The 18,104-nt window shown below is 40.4% G+C and overlaps 1 pseudogene; it reads left to right on the top strand.

Moving 5' to 3' along the window:
- The first annotated feature begins 315 nt into the window (after positions 1–315).
- Positions 316–18,104, top strand: part of LOC106696553 — an 18,638-nt pseudogene continuing 849 nt past the window's right edge.

Here is an 18,104-nt window from a genome sequence, read left to right as displayed (position 1 = left end):
TTATGGCTGGCAAGCGGCTCCCTACACAGGTCCAGGGGTGCTGTTTGAGATCGGTCTGGGTGTGGTGTGGCAGCACTCCTGGCCTCTATTGCTCCCCTCTACAAGATGGCATAGGTTCCTCACCAAAGCCTACCTGGCCTGGGAGTGCCCACAGCGGTAGCAGGGGCTCCCCATCTAGGAGAGCCTGATCTACCAGTCCCTGGGACTTCTGAGACATCTATCTGTCCTTCACTCACCCACACACATACCATACATGTCCCTCTCACTTCTTTACTCTGTCACACTCTCTCCCTCCCTGCAGTCCTATTGGCCGCCATGGTGGATCTCCTCATGAGTCTTGTTAAAGGTTTGTCAATCTTGTTTATCTTTTCAGAGAACCAGCTTTTGGTTTCATTGGTCTTTTGTACTGTGTGGCGTGTGTTTTCCAGATGCTAATTTTTTTTTCTGCTCTGATTTTATTATTTCCTTTCTTCTACTCACTTTGGATTTTCTTTATTATTCTTTTTCTAGTAACTTTAAGTGTAAAGTTAGATTGTTCATTTTTCTTGTTTCTTGAGATAGGCCTGTATTGCTATAAATTTCTTAGGACCACATTTGCTGTGTCCCATAGGTTTGGGTTGTGTGTTCATTTTCATTTGTCTCAAGGTATCTTTGGATTTCTGCTTTGATCTCATTGTTGACCCATTAATTCTCTGTTATTTAGACCCCAAGTGTTTGTGTGTTTTCAGGTTTTTTTCTTGTGATTGATTTCTCAGTTTCATACCATTGTGGTCAGAGAAGATGCTTAACAGGATTTCTGTCTTCTAAATTTATTTAGACTTGTTTTGTGTCCTAACATGTGGTCTCTCCTAGAAAATGTTCCATGTGTACCTGAAAAGAATGTATATTCTGTTGTGTTGGGGTGAAATGCTCTGAAAATATCAATTAAATCTATCTGGACTAGTGTAGCATTTATGTCTGTTGTTCCCTTGTGGATATATTGTCTGGAAGATTTATCTATTGATATCAATGGGGTGTTAAAATTCCCTACTATGACTGTATTAGTATTGATCCCTCCCATTATATCCATCAAGATTTGTTTGATGTATTTTGGTGCTCCTATGTTGGGTGCATAAATGCTTACAAGCATTATATCCTCTTTTTGTATTTCTCCCTTTATCATTATGTAGTATCCTCCTTTTTCTCATATTATAGTTGTATTAAGGTATATTTTATCTGATATAAATATTCCTACCCCAGCTTTTCTTCATTCCACATGCATGAAATATTTTTTTTTACTTTTTGGTCTCTGTGTGTCTTTCATTCTGAGGTGTGTTTCTGGTAGACAGCATATGTATGGGTTTTGTTTTTTTATCCATTCTGCTACTCTAAGTCTTTTGATGATGTATTTAAGCCATTTACATTTAAAGTGATTATTGATAGGCACGTATTTTTTGCTATTTTATTTTTTAATATGTTCCTTTGTTGTTTCTTCTCCTCCTCCTCTTCCCCCTCTTCCTCATCATTATTATTATTCCTCTTCTTTTTTTCCTCTTTATTAAAGAAAACCCCCTAACATTTCTTGTAATACTGGTTTGGTGGTAAAAAACTTCTTCCGATTTTCTTATCTGGAAAGCTCTTTTTTTTTTTTCAATTTTAAATGATAGCCTTGTTGGATAGAGTTATCCTTGTTTTTTATCACTTTGAATATTTCCTGGCAATCCCTTCTGGCCTGAAAATTTTCTGTTGACAAATCAGCTGACAGTCTTATGGGAGCTCCCTTGTAGGCAACTGTCTTTCTCTTGCAGATTTTGAGATTCTCTGTTTGTCTTTAACCTTTGCCATTTAATTATATGTCTTGGGGTGGGCCTCTTTGGATTCTTCTTCTTTGCAACTCTTTGTGCTTCCTTGACTTGTGTGCCTTTTACTTTCACCAGGTTAGGTAACATTTCTGCCATTATTTCCTCAAATAGGTTCTTGATCCCTTGCTCTGTATCTTCTCCTATCATGTAGTACCCCTAAGATGCAGATATTGTTAGGTTTTATATAGTCCCAAAGGTCCCTTCAAGTATCCTCATTTTTTAAATTCTCTGCTGCTCTGATTGGGCACTTTCTACTAACTTGTCTTCCAAATTGCTGATTTGATCCTCTACTTCATCCATGCTGTTGCAGTTCTCACTAAGTTCCTTGAGCCTCCTTATAACCATTTTTTTAAACTCTATATCTGGTAAATTGTATGACTGTTTTATTTAACTCTTTTTCTAGAGATTTCTTCTATTCTTTCATTTGGGGCACATTTTCCTGCCAACCCATTTTGGCTGTCTCTTAGTGCTTGCTTCTATGTGTTAGGTAGATCTGAAATGTCTTCCGGTCTTGTTAAATTGGCCTAATGTAGTAGGTGTTCTTTGGGATCCAGTGGTATAGTCTCCTTGATCACCTGATCTGGGTGGTCCAGGAATGACACTTGGGTGGCTTATACGAGGCATCCTGTTGTAATTGAGTCTTGATTACTTTTGGCCCACTCATGCATGGAGTCAACTCTCAGGATGACTGACTGTGAGGATCAACCCCAAACAAAGTGTATGAGCTTCCATGAAGGTGCTGACCACACAAAGCAGAATTTTTCTCAGCAGTGTTTAGTGCCTGCTGAGATCTCCCTTTGGATATGCTGCTTTTGAGATCAATTGGACCCTTCTCTGAAGCTGATCACTTGGTGTATCTATCCTGGGGCCTCTTGGGAGGGACTCGGGTGCAGGTCAATGTCAGACACTGCCTGTGTCTGGCCCAGGACAACCTATTTGGAGCTCAAAGTGCTCCACAGTTTGTGTCTTCCTCTGCTTGGCCTTGGTGTGCATGGGAAGGACCAAGGATAGCTTCCATCAGCACTGAGCCAGGTGATAGTAGGCAAAAGGCCCAAGTCACCCTGAGATCCACCACTACCTGTCTTCACCTGCCAGCTGCCTGTTAGGCTAAGTCACTGAAAGAGCCTCCAATGGACCTCAAGTTGTATTATGTAGGTTCTCAGTGAGTCATCAGGTAGGAGCGAGTGGTGTTTACCAGATTGATACGGGTTCAAACTCTGCGCCAGTGCTGGATCTGAGGCCACTAAGCAAAAGTCTCAGAGTACAAAATTCAAAATTGGAATGTTTTATGACACAGCAATTACACTTTAGGGAATATATTTGAAGAAATCTGAAACACTACTTTGAAAGAATATGTGCACCCCTATGTTCATTGCAGTATTATTTACAATAGCCAAGATTTGGAAACAGACTAAGTGTTCATCAGTAGATGAGTGGATAAAAAAAGCTGTGGTACATTTACACAATTGATTACTACTTGGCTGTAAAAAAGATGAAATCTTACCTTTTGTGACAGCATGGATATACCTAGAGAGAATTATGCTAAGTGAAATAAGCCAGTCAGAGAAAGACAAATACCACATGTTTTCACTTATATGTGGACTCTAGTGAACAAAATAACAAACAAAATAGAAACAGACTCATAAATACAGAGAACAGACTAACAGCTGTCAGAGAGGAGTGCGGTTAGGAGGCTGGGTGAAACAGGTGAAGGAATTAAGCAAACAACAATAACAATAACAACAACAAAACAAATAGACACAGACAACAGTATGGAGACTATTAGAGGGAAAATGGGATGGGAAGGTAAAGGAGGATAAATGGTGATGGAAGAAGACTTGAGTTTGGGTGGTGAACACACAATACAATATCAGATGATATATTATAGACTAATACACTTAAAAACTATATAATTTTCTTAACCAATGTCACCCCAATAAATTCAATAATTTTTTTTAAATGTTACTAAGAGCTATATTTTCTTCCAGGAGTTTTGTGGTTTCAGTTCTTACATTTAAGTCTTTAATCCATTTTGTCTTTATTCTTGTATATTGGGTTAAAAAGTGGAATAGCTTCTTTTTTTTTTACATGTATCTGTCCAGTTTTTCCAACACCATTTATTAAAGAGACTGTCTTTAACACATTGCATATTCTTGCTTCCTTTTGCATAGTTTAATTGACCATATAAGCATGGATTTATTTCTGGCCTTCCAATTCTGTTTCATTGATCTATGCGTCTGTTATATGCAAGTACCATGCTCTTTTGATTACTATAGCCTTGTAGTATAGTTTGGTATCAGGTAGCATGATACCTCCAACTTTGTTCTTCTTTCTCAAGACTGTTTTGGCAGTTCAGAGTCTTTTGTGGCTTTGTATAAATTTTAGGATTATTTGTTCTAGTTCTGTGAAAAATGCCATTGTTGTTTTGATAGGACTGCATTGAATCTGTAGATTACTTTGGGTAGTATAGACATTTTAACAAGTAAATGTTTTCCTATTCAGAAGCACATAAAAAATAAAGTCTTAAAGAAAAACTTAGCTTTGATTTTAAAATGTTTATCTTTGGGAACTGGAGTTAGGACTAGGGCTGAGGAAGGGCTTATAATTCTTTAATCCGTGCATTCATTCAACAGAACATTATTACTAACTATGTGCCAAGCCTCATTTGTTATTTTGTTTTAATATTGTATATATATCACATTAAGAAACATTAAAAACTTGCCATTTGAAATAAAATAATAAAAAATGACAAATATAATTTAGCATTCACCATATGAAAACCTCTTATATGACTGGAAATGTTTTAAAAATTCGTGTTTATGTAGTTCCATAATGTATAGCTTTGATTCCAGCTGAGTCAAAAATTCTTAAATTGCCTTTGTCCCTAACTGAACCAGAAAGACTCAAATTAGAGCATCCTTTTTACCTACACTTCTCACTGTCATTGTTTACTTAGCACTTGCAGCTAATCAAATATTTCTGAAACTCAGAGGCTAACCAGAGAAAAAAATGTCTTATGGTATAGACTGAATTGGGTCTTTATAGATTATTTATACAGTAATTTTACTTGTAAAAATAATTTAAGGAATTTTGTAATTCTAAAATGAGATTGATAAAAGAGAGTGAAGGAAAGCAGAAATATTATCTAGAAGAGGCCATTTTTTAAATACCAATAGAATAGAACCCTGCTATGGTTTGTTTCTTGCAATGCAAGTTCTAAAAGGTCACAGGTCAAACCAAGCTTTTTGAACTATGACTACTTGCAGAAAGAACTGCAGCATGCTTTACACATACAGCTGGGTAAACATTTTCACTGGCATGCACTGAGAAGGAAGTCTGGGGAATCCTTCTATAGTGAAGATGGGTCAGATCCTCCCACAAGTTTCCTTGTGCCCCACCCTCCCCAGTTCTTCCTTTTTCTTTAATCCTCACCTGAGGACATTTTCTCCATTGATTTTTAGAGAGAGTGGAAGTGAGGGAGAGAGGGAGAAAGAGAGAGAGAAACATCGATGTGAGAGAGACACATCAATTGGTTGCTTCCTGCACACGCCCAAACTGGGGCCAGAGATCAAATCAGCAATCCAGGTACTTGTCATTGACAGGAAATTGAGCCAATGACCATTTAGTGTGCAGGCTGTTGCTCTAATCACTAAGATACATCAACCAGGGCTCCTTCGATTTTTTTTTATATAGGGAAGTTCCAAAGAGGGCAGAGATCCCATGACAATAAACAGTTCTTCACAACAGACTTCCTCCCCTGCAGCAGTTAATAAAATGAAATGTCTGTTTATGCAGCTTTTTGCAGCACTTCTCTTGGGAGAACTAAAATGCTGCTTAGCCTGTCATATTTTTTTGGCTCTGCCGTGAAAATTATCTCTCAACGACACTCCCCTGTACCTCTGCCTATAAACCAAACTAAGTTTGCCATTCACTAAAAAGCAAACTTCTTTCCCAAACCCCTTCCATGACCCTCCTTCCAGTCTATTAAGAACTTAATGTTTATTTTTATCTTGGTCTTGGTGTAGCTAAAGAAAAAAATTTGAAGTTCTATTTATGGGAAATTCACAATAATATGAAAATCAAACTCCAAGTAAGAAAGCTTTTTTTAGGGCTAGGGACCAGGCATTGCATAGGTAGGAAAAAGCAGGAAGAGTTCACTTTACCCAATATTATACCATTTATTTCTACAGTTTTAGAGAAAACACTCTACCCTGCTACAGATCCAGTGCAGGGGAATTACCATATGGAAAAGATAATCGAAATTAAGATCAGATGAGGGGGATATCTGAGCCATTAATATAAACCAATTAGTTTGCTCTCTTAATGAACAGAATTTTTCAAGAATGTTTCCTGCTGTAAGCCAAGGGTGGAAATGGAACATAACTTCACTGTGATAAATATAACTAGCTAGTTTCATTGGTAGAATAGGTCAGTGCTAGGCTAATGGTAGATCACCGGAAAATTGGAGCTACTAATGTTCAGTGGTAAAGAGCCCTGGCTAATACCAGATGGCACAGGATGCAGCTCACTCCCTTTACCTACTGTGCACTTAGGCTTTAATTTCCTTCTGTGTAATGTGGGGCATAATAATTACTCATAATGTGATTGTGAGGAATAGATGAATTACTATATATGAAATGCCTGGCACATCAAAAGCATTCATTAAACATTATCTCTATATATAAAAGGCTAATATGCTGTGTCCCTCTGACTATCTGACCAGTCACTATGATGCACACTGACCACCAGGGGGCAGATGCTCAATGCAGGAGCTGCCATGATGCACACTGGCCATTTACAAAGAAACAGCACCACAGACCTGGTGCCGACAAACCAACACTCGGCTTCCCCCAAGTGGGATACAGGCCCCGCCACCACCCTGGAGTGACAGCACACTGAATCACAGCCAAGGCTGCTGAGACCTCCGTGGCTCAAAATTCGGCCCACAACCCAGCCCAGGCAGGAAATGGTTGCTGTGGATGCCGGGTAATGATGTCACGTAGCAACACCTGGCTTCCTCTCCCTAGCGACTACCCTCCTTGCAGTTTCTTCAGCCCAGGAACATGACTTGCTTTATATATAGCCAGGTGCAATCATTTTACTTTCCCACATTGAAAATGGTTGATTTGGGGGATTAGTGTGTCATTTTGCAATGACCTAATCTAATATGTGACCTAATATGCAGTCGTGGACTGAAGCCAATTGTGTCAAGAACCAATTGTAAATAGTCAATTTTTTAAGCTGTTTGTTAAACTGTTGGCAGCTTGAAATCAACCATGTGGGAGTACTTACCACAGAAATCAGTAACCACTACAAACTGGGATCTTTTTTTCTCTCCTGGGAGAGCCAATTTACCAGCCTGCCCTGAGTATGTGTGTCATACAACACATGAAAGGAAATAGGGACACTTCAAAGGTCATGATTTTTTCTTTCCAAAGTGAGTTTTCATCCTAATTGATCTTTCCACCTATTCTATGACCATGGCAGAGTATTAGTGTTATTATTATTGTTGTTGCTTTTCTTATTATTTTACATATTTGGAATCTGAAACAATAATGCATAGTAATTAATAACCAAAGTAATGCTTATCAGGATAGAACCAGGACTAAAACCCAGGTTTCTGGACTTACCATACATTTGTTCTATCCTGGTTTTGAAATAATAGCATAAGATTTTATTTTTGGCAATTTTGGACTTCCAATGACTTTTAAGAGATGCTACAATATTTTCTAAATAAAAAATAAATCATCTGAATTCAATATTCTATATGTCACTTGAGAGAGGGGATTGAAGGAGTGAGAGAAAGTTGAAGACAGGGTAAATATATCCCATAGATGTAAATATTTCATTTGTCAACATTAGGAAAATTTTATGCTGATAGCCTTTGGGTGTGGAAAGAGGACATCTAAGAAAGGGATCATGTACATTTGTTCCTGAGGAAGACTTAAGTATAATTAGGAATCTTGAACTGACATATAAAATGCTTAAGAAGATTTACAAAGCAGTTTTGTTCAAAACTGGGAATTTACACTGCACTGAGGGGTTGATCAAAGAAGGCCTACTGAACGGAAGAATTTTGAGGTGTATTTTTCCGGAGGTATCAACCAAACTTCAATTGCTGCAAAGGACAGGAGTGGGTCCTGCACCCTCAGGTAGGCTGGAATGATGAAGCCAGTACTCGCCCCACCACCACCTGCGCCAGAGTACCTCCAGCCCTCTGGACATTGCTCTAGAATGGTACTTCCTCTAGGAAGGGAAAGAGGAAACTCAAAGCAGATAACTTTATTATATTTTTTCCAGTCTTGTAAAGGAACTGAGGTTGACAATTTGTAACAAAATAGATTGATGCCTGGGGTTTTCATTTTCCTTTCTATCACTTACCTGAGTCATTTTTGACATTCTAGTGGATAAATCACTGTATTAGGCATGGGATATCTGAGAAAATGTTCCTATTGTTCTCTTTGAAGCTACAGGACATATTGTTGTACCACAATTAACAAAAATCCACCAGACAAATATCCAAACTCATAAACCAAATGAATCAGGGTATGTTATTTGCATCACAGAAAGAGCTCTTCATTTTATAAAAGGATCTGCCATTGTTTTATTCATTTTTTCAGCATTTGTTAAGTACAGACTATATTTCAGGCCTTAAAGACACAAGCTGTGTAAAAGAGATTCCACTGCCCTCACAGATCTTGGAGGACATTGGAGAAGACTAAGATACTCTGGCATAATTAGTCACACTTAATTGTTATAATAGATGCTCAAATACTTTAGGAATACAGCCATCAGGACAGTTAACTGTTGCAGACATTGAGCCAGGACAAAAAGAAGGTGATACTTCAAGTGGAAATTAATGGGTTCACCAGACAAAAAGGAATAGCTATCCTAAAGAATGGCAAAGTATAAAAGTAAGCAAATATTAAAAGAAAATCAATGTGTTGCTATGGTTTCCATTGCATTCATGTTGTTCCGATCTAGAAGACCACTTACATATAATAACCAGACTCATGTGAGGTTAGGAGTAATCCTCACTTTATGTCTCAGGGCCGAAAAGATTCTTATTGTTATAATTGGAGTGAGAACACTGACATTTCTACAGATAGAGAGATTAGGTGTAAGAAATAGGAAATCACTGAACACTTTTAGCAAGAGCAGGAGTGTCATGCTCTGATTCATAACTTTCAAAAGATGATTTTAGAGATAACATAGAGAATGGATTGAAAGGTAGAATTCTTTAAATAGAAGCTCCTTTATTGCATTTAAAATGTGATGTTATTTACAAGCTAGTAGCCCGGTGCACGAAATTCATGCACATTGAAAGGGAATTAATTAGAGGAACGTAATTTGGACTCACTATCTAATATCAATAATATGTGAGCGTGAGGCAGTCCGCGTTTCTGAAATTCAATGATATAAATTTTAGCTATTACTTTGCCAAATAAATGGACTTTACAGATATCATTTAAAAGAGCATTCAGCTTAATATTAAAAACTCTGGCTATCAAGTCAGGTCTGTTTTCAACTTTTTGCCAGCATTGTAAATTGTTTGCAATATCTGCCCATTTGGGGTTGCATGTCATGGTTATGAATAAATAGGGCTTGCCATACTTCATTACAATTGCCATAGCATCCTGATATCGCTGCTGCATATTTCTGGGACTACCTTCAAAAGATGATGGAAGTATTATCATTTTACCAATCGACACATTGTCATTTTCAGATCTAGATTTGAGATAATCCATCAAACCACTATATTTTTCAACTCTCAACTTAGATTGGTTTGCTTTGATGAAATTTATCTGATTGGCCTCCATTTTTGAATATGAATCCACGAGAAACTGTTGAGTTAATTTTCCTGCATTTAAAATAGGATTGAACGTGTCCCACACAGAGAAATGAAATCCATAATACTGCATTTGTGTGACTCGTGTCCTTACATTTTGTCTAGTATTATTGTCGATTACACTGTTGTCTCTGAGTCTTAATGCAATATCTGTTCCCCAGCCTTTTTCACCATGTGGAAAAAGAATAGAATATGTCATTGCATCTAATGTAGGAAACAGGATATTGATTTGTTTCATTTTAGTGGCATTTGGATTATTGGGATCTGGTTTACAATGAATGAGCAAGTCCCTTTCAAATGGAGGTTCTCCATCTTCGTTTCTGAATATGACAGCAACCTCGGTTACCCGGGGAGAATTATATCTACCTGGATTACTGTTATGCTCGTATTTAATCGCCATTGTTACTTCTGTGGGAGCAATACCTTTTGCTGCTGCTTCAGATTGGGCTTCCTTTTCTACCTCTTGTAGCATCATGTACGATTTTGTTAATTCACTTATTTCATGCATGAGGTTGTTGATGTTGATCATGAGTCTTTCTGAGCAGCCCTGGTTTTCTGGCATTGCTAATCTTTTACTTGTAGCTTTGGCTGCATCCAAAATATAGAGTTGAGCAAACTTCCGAGAAACACCATCCAAAGGTTGTAAAGTTCCAGTATGGTGATAAACTTGTCCGTGTATTCTAAAACAATATGGCCCATATCCTGATGGCGATGCAATATTTGCACCCATGGAAGCAAAAACAAAAGAACTATTTATGGAATGAATATTTTCCATAAAATTTTTACTGTCAGAATCTTAATTTGTCATTAATCTTTTTAAATATGCTGGGTAATCTGGAAAATGTATATCATTTGGACAGACTTTCCCTTTGCTACAACATTGTGTAAATTTTGCATCAGATTTTTTTCATCAGAAAAATTTAGTGATAGGCAAAATTCACATGGAACAGTCATTCCACCACAACTATGTTCAAGGATTGCATCGTCATGTAATCCATTTCGCTGAGAAGGCAGTTTCTACCGGTATTCGTAGTACTTGTTGATGACTGTTCTCTAGACATATTCTGTCGTCACCACCGCCTTCTTTCAACTTCAAAGGCACGTTGGTCTTCAGACATTTTCTGTCGATAACGCCGGTGTTTTTCGGCATCAGAGCGATGTTTTTCCAGTAGCTGGTGTTCAGATACGTCCTGTCGCAGGCGCCGCCTTCTTTCAAGATCAGACGCATGCTGCTCTGCAGACACTTTCTGTTGATAACGCCGGCATCTTTCGGCTGCAGAGCTATGTTGTATCAGCAGTTGTTCTTTAGACATAGTCCCACCTCTCTACTGTCACGGTCTGAGATGCAGGTGAATGAAACTCCTGGCTATCAGGCCGCTGAGAGCTGTCTGACCATTGCTGATTCTGGCTGATTCTGTGGGGGTGGGACTTCCTCCTCCTTGTTGTCAGTTTCCACAGCTGTGATGAGGAAGCTGGGGTGACAGAGGGAGCCGCGACCACCAAGCCGCTCTCTCTCTTGCTCTGCTCTATGTCCAGCAGTCTCCTGCTCTGCCAAGTCCTCCAAACCTCCTGCTCTCTGCCAGCAAGGTCCCAGGAGCCCACAGGTGTGGCTAGGCATGGGTGGCCTTGCCTCCCCGGGCCAGCGAAGGTCCTGGGAGCCTGCGGGCTTGGCTTGTTGCAGCATGCCTCGCCTCCAGTGCCAGCAGTGGTCCCAGGAGCCCGTGACCTCAGCCGCCATCGCCTCTTGGGGTGCCTGACACCTGCGTATGCAAATTGACCACCATTTCTGTTGGGTTAATTTGCATAGTCACTCTGATTGGCTTGTGGGCGTGGCTTGTGGGCATGGCTTGAGCATAGTGGAGGGATCTCTTTTATTATATAGGATGTTCAGCTTGTGTGGAGCAGCAAATGCTTAACCCATCCCTGTAGCAAACAAGCATACTTGTGATTGATGGGTGAAATCCAGTTAAGCACAGAGTCTTCAGTGCTTTAATGCTGTGTGCCTCCATTTTCAAGCAGCACAGAGCAGTTCTGCTGAGAGAAACTTGAAAACTGATAAATTATGAATGTACCACCCACATCATAAATACTTTCAAAGTGTCAAAACAATAGCTACAAATAATTCAGATATAGGTTTCCTATCATTTATCTTTTATTTCCCCACCAAAAATATCTACAAGTTCTTTGGAACCATAAGGTTACTTGCTTTTTCCTTTGCTATGAGACGTTGTCATAAATTATTTTCTGGGCTACGTACAAAGCCTGGAAGGGATTCACTTCATCCTTAAAGTTTTTTTTTTAATTAAATCTTTATTGTTCAGATTATTACAGTTGTTCCTCATTTTTCCCCCCATAGCTCCCCTCCACCTGGTTCCCACCCCACCCTCCACCCTCACCCCACCCCCACTGTCCTCATCCATAGGTGCATGATTTTTGTACAGTCTCTTCCCGCATCCCCCACAACCATTTCCCCCCCAAGAATAGTCAGTCCACTCCCTTTCTATGCCCCTGATTCTATTATAATCAACAGTTTACTCTGTTCATCAGATTATTTGTTCACTTGATTTTTAGATTCACTTGTTAATAGATGTGTACTTGTTGTTCATAATTTGTATCTTTACCTTTTTCTTCTTCTTCCTCTTCTTACAGGATACCTTTCAGCATTTCATATAATACTGGTTTGGTGGTGATGAACTACTTTAGCTTTTCCTTATCAGTGAAGCTCTTTATCTGACCTTCAATTCTGAATGATAGCTTTGCTAGATAAAGTAATCTTGGTTGTAGGTTCTTGCTATTCATCAATTTGAATATTTCTTGCTACTCCCTTATGGCCTGAATAGTTTCTGTTGAGAAATCAGCTGACAGAAATCAGCTACAAGGGTACTCCCTTGTAGGTAACTAACTTTTTTTCTCTTGCTGCTTTTAAGATTTTCTCTTTGTCTTTTGCCCTTGGCATTTTAATTATGATGTGTCTTGGTGTGGTCTTCTTTGGATTCCTTTTGTTTGGGGTTCTCTGCGCTTCCTGGACTTGTAAGTCTATTTCTTTCACCAGATAGGGGAAGTTTTCTGTCATTATTTCTTCAAATAGGTTTTCAATATCTTGCTCTCTCTCTTCTTCTGGCACCCCTATAATTCGGATGTTGGTATGCTTGAAGCTGTCCAAGAGGCTCCTTACACTATCTTCGTATTTTTGGATTCTTTTGTCATTTTGCTTTTCCAGTTGGGTGTTTTTTGCTTCTTCGTATTTCAAATCTTTGACTTGATTCTTGCGATCCTCTAGTCTGCTGTTGGAACTCTGCATAATATCCTTTATTTCAGTCAGTGTATGCTTAATTTCTAGTTGGTCCTTTTTCATAACCTCGAGGGTCTCACTAGATTTCTTGAGGGTCTCACTACATTTATCAGCGGTCTCACCAGACTTTTTGAGGGTCTTACTAAATTTATCGATGGTTTCTAGAAAGTTCTTGAAAAACCTTAAAAGTGTGGTTTTTAACTCTATATCAGTAGTTTGCTTTCCTCCATTTCTGTCATTTGGGTCCTGTTTCTTTGTCTCCGCATTTTTTATGCTTCCCTGTGTTGATAGAGTGGCGTTCTGTGCTAGGTGTCCTATAGGGCCCAGTGGCTCAGCCTCCCCAATTACCTGAGGTGGATACTCTTGGTGCACCCCCTTGTGGGCTTTGTGCACAGTCTTGTTGTAGTTAAGCCTTGATTGTTGTTGGTATCACTGGGAGGAATTGACCTCCAGGCCAACTGTCTGTGAGAATCAGCTGTGTCTACAGTGGGAGAACTTCTGTGCTGGAGACACCCCTCCAGGGCAAGACTTGCTTCAGTGGGGCTTTGGTGCTCACTGAGTCTGCCCCCGGAGTGTGTCCTTTATGGATCCAAGGAGCTGCAATCTGGATGGTCCCACTCTGACCACCGGGCACACTGGCTCCTGGATCTCTAAGGAGGTGCTAATCTAGCCTCCACCTGAGGCTACCCAGCAGGAGCTCAGCTGTGAAGCAATGCGAGTTGCCTTGGGGCCTTGGGCCAGCTGCAATTTGTTAGGTAATTTTCAGATTGCAAAGGGCCAGGCCTTTCATATGCAAAAGCCTGTGCACAGCTTGGGCTGGGTGGGGGTCCCAGGGGATCAACAAGGCAGAGCAAGCAGCTATGGCTGCTCTCAGTCCTGCCCTCAGAGGCCCCGCTTCTCAGTGTCCTGGCAATCGCTGCAAGCACCTCCGAGAGAATGCTGCCCTCGAGTTCCGACCGATGCCAGACAGTCCAGTTTCTCCCGTATGAGTCTGAGTCCCCAGAGACTTGCCCGGAACTGGAGATCAGAGCTTGAAACTCCCTACCGATTGAAAAAGACAACCCTGTCCTCAGCCACCAGCCCTCTCTGCATGCGCCTCCGTACCTCTGTACTTTACTTCCGCACCGCACCTCCTCTGAGTCTTGGTATACTTTTCTCTTTTCTTCTAGTTGTAGAATTTCCACTCAGGCAGCCTTCCTGTGGTTCTGGATGATGTCCGTTCCGTCTTTTAGTTGTATTCTTGAAGTGGTTGTGCTAAGCAGCAATCTCCGGTGTTTACCTATGCCGCCATCTTGGTTTTTCTCATCCTTAAAGTTAACAAAGAAAGCTTAAAGGAATTCCTCAAAATGAGGGCAATAATACAGATGACTGACCCTAAATGTTTTTCCAAGTATTTTCTGAATTGAGTTTAGAATTTGCTTCTTATGGCTGGCATCCTATTGAGCTAATGATGTTCAAATTTAGAAGATATAAAATAATTTTTAAAAATTGCTTCTGAAGATGCTGTGAAGGACTAAAGAGGGCCCTGATAGTTCAGGTTAGTGCTGTTGGGATGCTTGGTGATTTAGCCAGGGATCCTGGCAGGCAGTTGATTTTATCCTTGTGTTTTAAATAAACTTAACTTGGAAATCATCTTATTGGCACTTATAACCCCAATTCTACTGGGCTAACATAGCAGATTATTGTTCTCTTTTTCATTTTTAACTTTTAAAAAATATTTTTATTGATTGCAGAGAGGAAGGGAGAGGGAGAGAGAGATAGAAATATCAATGATGAGAGAGAATCATTGGTTGGCTGCCTCATACATGCCACCTACTGGGGATTGAGCCTGCAACTTGGACATGTGCCCTGACCAGGAATCGAACTGTGACCTCCTAGTTCATAGGTCAATGCTCAACCACTGAGGCACACCAGCCTGGCTCATTTTTAATTTTTAAAAGAGGTGAGAGACTTTAGAAAACTCAATCTCAAACTTCTTGAACCAAATAATCCAGGAAAATGACACTCCACCTGCCATTTACAGGTAACCAGGTAGATCATATTATAAGTCAGAGACTGAAAATCAATGCACTCTACTTTTTCTTTCTTCTTTTAACTGAGTCAACAGATCCTTGTATTTTATTAGCCAAGAAGGGAGAGAAAAGTGCTGACAATAGCAAATTACCTGGGATCAACTCAGACTGTAGATTGAAATTTTTTCAGCCATTGGCTTTTAAAAATATATACTTATCTGTAAGGCCATTTGAGTTCAAAATTTTATTTTAACCACAGCTTTATTTATCATAGTTCAATATATTTAGGTTATGATCATTTCCTTTAAGACCCAAAGGGTTCCAGGCCTTTGTTGCACAGGAACTCAGGAGGCTAGATGGGTGGCTTTGATGATTATCAGTCAATGATGTTTAGGGTTAGGGGGTGGGAAAGTAGTAGCCTGGTTTACAAAATTGTCCAAATAATCTTCTTAAAGCATCACTTCAATCGTTGTGATTGGGTCAAGATTCCTTCAACTTCCAGACCTCACTTGATCTGAGCTTTTTTTTTTTTTTTTTTTTTTTTTTTGCTCTTCTCTGGTGCCACACCCATAAGTTGGTGCTCTATGATTTTCCTGTTCCTTTATTATTATGGCTTATATTTTGTATCTTTACCCTTATTGCTCATCTCCAACCTAGGACAGTCTCTTTAGTTCTCTCCATTAAAATAAATCCTCAAATTCCTTTAAGACCTAGAGTTTAAAATACCACCTTGCCAAACTTACCCATTCCTCAAGGATACCTTGGTGTCCATAAGGCATGTCATATGATATCTGCAACTGCTGTACACCCTTTGTCATGCATCTTTAGCCCTTTCATTCAAAGGTCATAGGACTTTCAGGCTGAAGGGACCTTAATGATCATTTACAGGAGTGAATGATGAGGCCCAGTGAGATTAAGGGACTTTTCCAATGACACGAAATACTACAGTGAAGGCTGATCCCCCTGAAGACCCAGTACATCATGAGATGACTTCAGAATCATAAAAGAATGGTTGACTCATGTTTATTCCAGGTTCAGAGTTGAATCCTAATCTCAGAAAACAAGTATCCCAGGTAATTCTTGTGTGACATTTCCTAGTTCTGTACTATAGGTATATTTCAGAGTATCACATTATCTACTCATTCCAAGGTCAGGGAGCATGCTATATTTGGGAAAGTTTCCTTAGCTGTTTTATGTAAATTACTGTTTCCTCTTCCACTTTCCCACAGCAACCATTTACTTTGCATAGCAACTATTCATCAATTTTATAATGAGTTGAACTCTGATTATCATATAATTGTAATAATGATGTTACAATTGAACTGTAAAGTCATGGGGCAGGCAATGGAATTTTTTTGAATAATTGTATCCCAACATCCAGCAAATGCCTTGAACACAGCAAGTACTAAAGAAGTGTTGACTGAGTAAATGAATATGTGTGCCTTTTTCCAGCTTGAATGTAAAGTCTACAGGATGGTGACTTAGTTCCTGTTAGCTTAAAGCAAGCCAATTAAAGCCAAATCAGGGTTTTAAAATAAAATACACTAGAACAGGGTAGTGCCATTGGGACCATTGGTATAATAGGTCTTTGCAGCTTTTTTGTACTACTTGCACCCTGGGCACTGCGGAGTTGAAGGAGCCGAGCTCACAGGCCAGTCATCACGTCGCACTTCTGGTGATACGGAGAGAAACCAAGGGAACTGGTGCTGGCAAAGGAGAGTTATAAAGGGCTTTCAGTTATCATGGTCCCTTAAGAATTGTGTGGATTGCAAGAAATCCTCCAGGATTTGCCTATGTGGAATTTGAAGACACTAGAGATGCAGAAGATGCAGTTTGAGGCCTGGATGGCAAGGTGACTTAAAGTTCCTGAGTGATGGTTGAACTATCAATAGGAATGCCTCAGAGATCTCATTTTGATAGACCACCTGCCTGATGTCCCTTTGATCCAAATGGTAGATGCTATGAGTGTGGTGAAAAAGGATATTATGGAGAAACCAAGATGGTGGCATAGGTAAACACCTGAAATTGCTGCCTCGCACAACCACTTCAAAACTACAACTAAAGACAAAACAGACATCACCCAGAACCACAGGAAGGCTGGCTTAGTGGAAATTCTACAACTAGAAGGAAAGAGAAAAGCACACTGAGACTCAGGAGGTGCGGAAGTAAAGTGCAGAGGTACGGAGGCGCATGCGGAAAGGGCTGACAACGGAGGACGTTGGTGTCTTTTGCAATCGGGAGGGAGGCACAAGCTCCCGATGGCCCTGACTCCAGTTCCGGGTGAGTCTCTGGGGACCCAGACTCATACGGGGAGAAACTGGACTGTCTGGCAGCGGGCGGAACTCAAGGGCAGCTTTCTCAGAGGTGCTTGCAGCGATTACCGCGGGACACTGAGACCCACCGGGGTCTATTAGGGCAGGACTGAGGATCAGCCATAGCTGTTTGCTCCGCCCTGTTGATTCCCTGAGACCCCGCCCCACCCAAGCTGCAAGCAGAGGCTATTGCATATGAATAGGCTGGCCCTTTGAGATCTAAAATTACCTAACAAACTGCAGCTGGGTCAGAGAGAACCAGAACATCCAAAAGAAGGCTCAAGGCCCCACAGCAGCTTGCATTGCTTCACAGCTGGGCCTCATCTGAGCACCTCCAAACCCCAAACAAGGAAGAGGAAACTGCAGATATCTCCATAGCTCCTGCTGGGTAGCCTCAGGTGGAGGCTAACTTAGCACCTCCTTAGAGATCCAAGAGCTTGTGTACCTAGTGGTCAGAGTGGGACCATCCAGATTGCAGCTCCTCAGATCCATAAAGGACACACTCAGGGGGCAGACTCAGTGAGCACCAAAGCCCCACTGAAGCAAGTCTTGCCCTGGAGGGGTGTCTCCAGCACAGAAGTTCTCCCACTGTAGACACAGCTGATTCTCATAGACAGTTGGCCTGGAGGTCAATTCCTCCCAGTGATACCAACAACAATCAAGGCTTAACTACAACAAGACTGTGCACAAAGCCCACAAGGGGTGCACCAAGAGTGTCCACCTCAGGTAATTGGAGAGGCTGAGCCACTGGGCCCTATAGGACACCTAGCACAGAAAGGCCACTCTATCAACACAGGG

This window comes from Myotis lucifugus, unplaced genomic scaffold (assembly GCF_000147115.1).
Source record: "Myotis lucifugus unplaced genomic scaffold, Myoluc2.0 scaffold_19, whole genome shotgun sequence".
NCBI classification, from domain to species: Eukaryota; Metazoa; Chordata; class Mammalia; order Chiroptera; family Vespertilionidae; genus Myotis; species Myotis lucifugus.
Note: the sequence above shows the minus strand (reverse complement) of the source record. Positions and strands in the feature narration are given on the sequence as shown.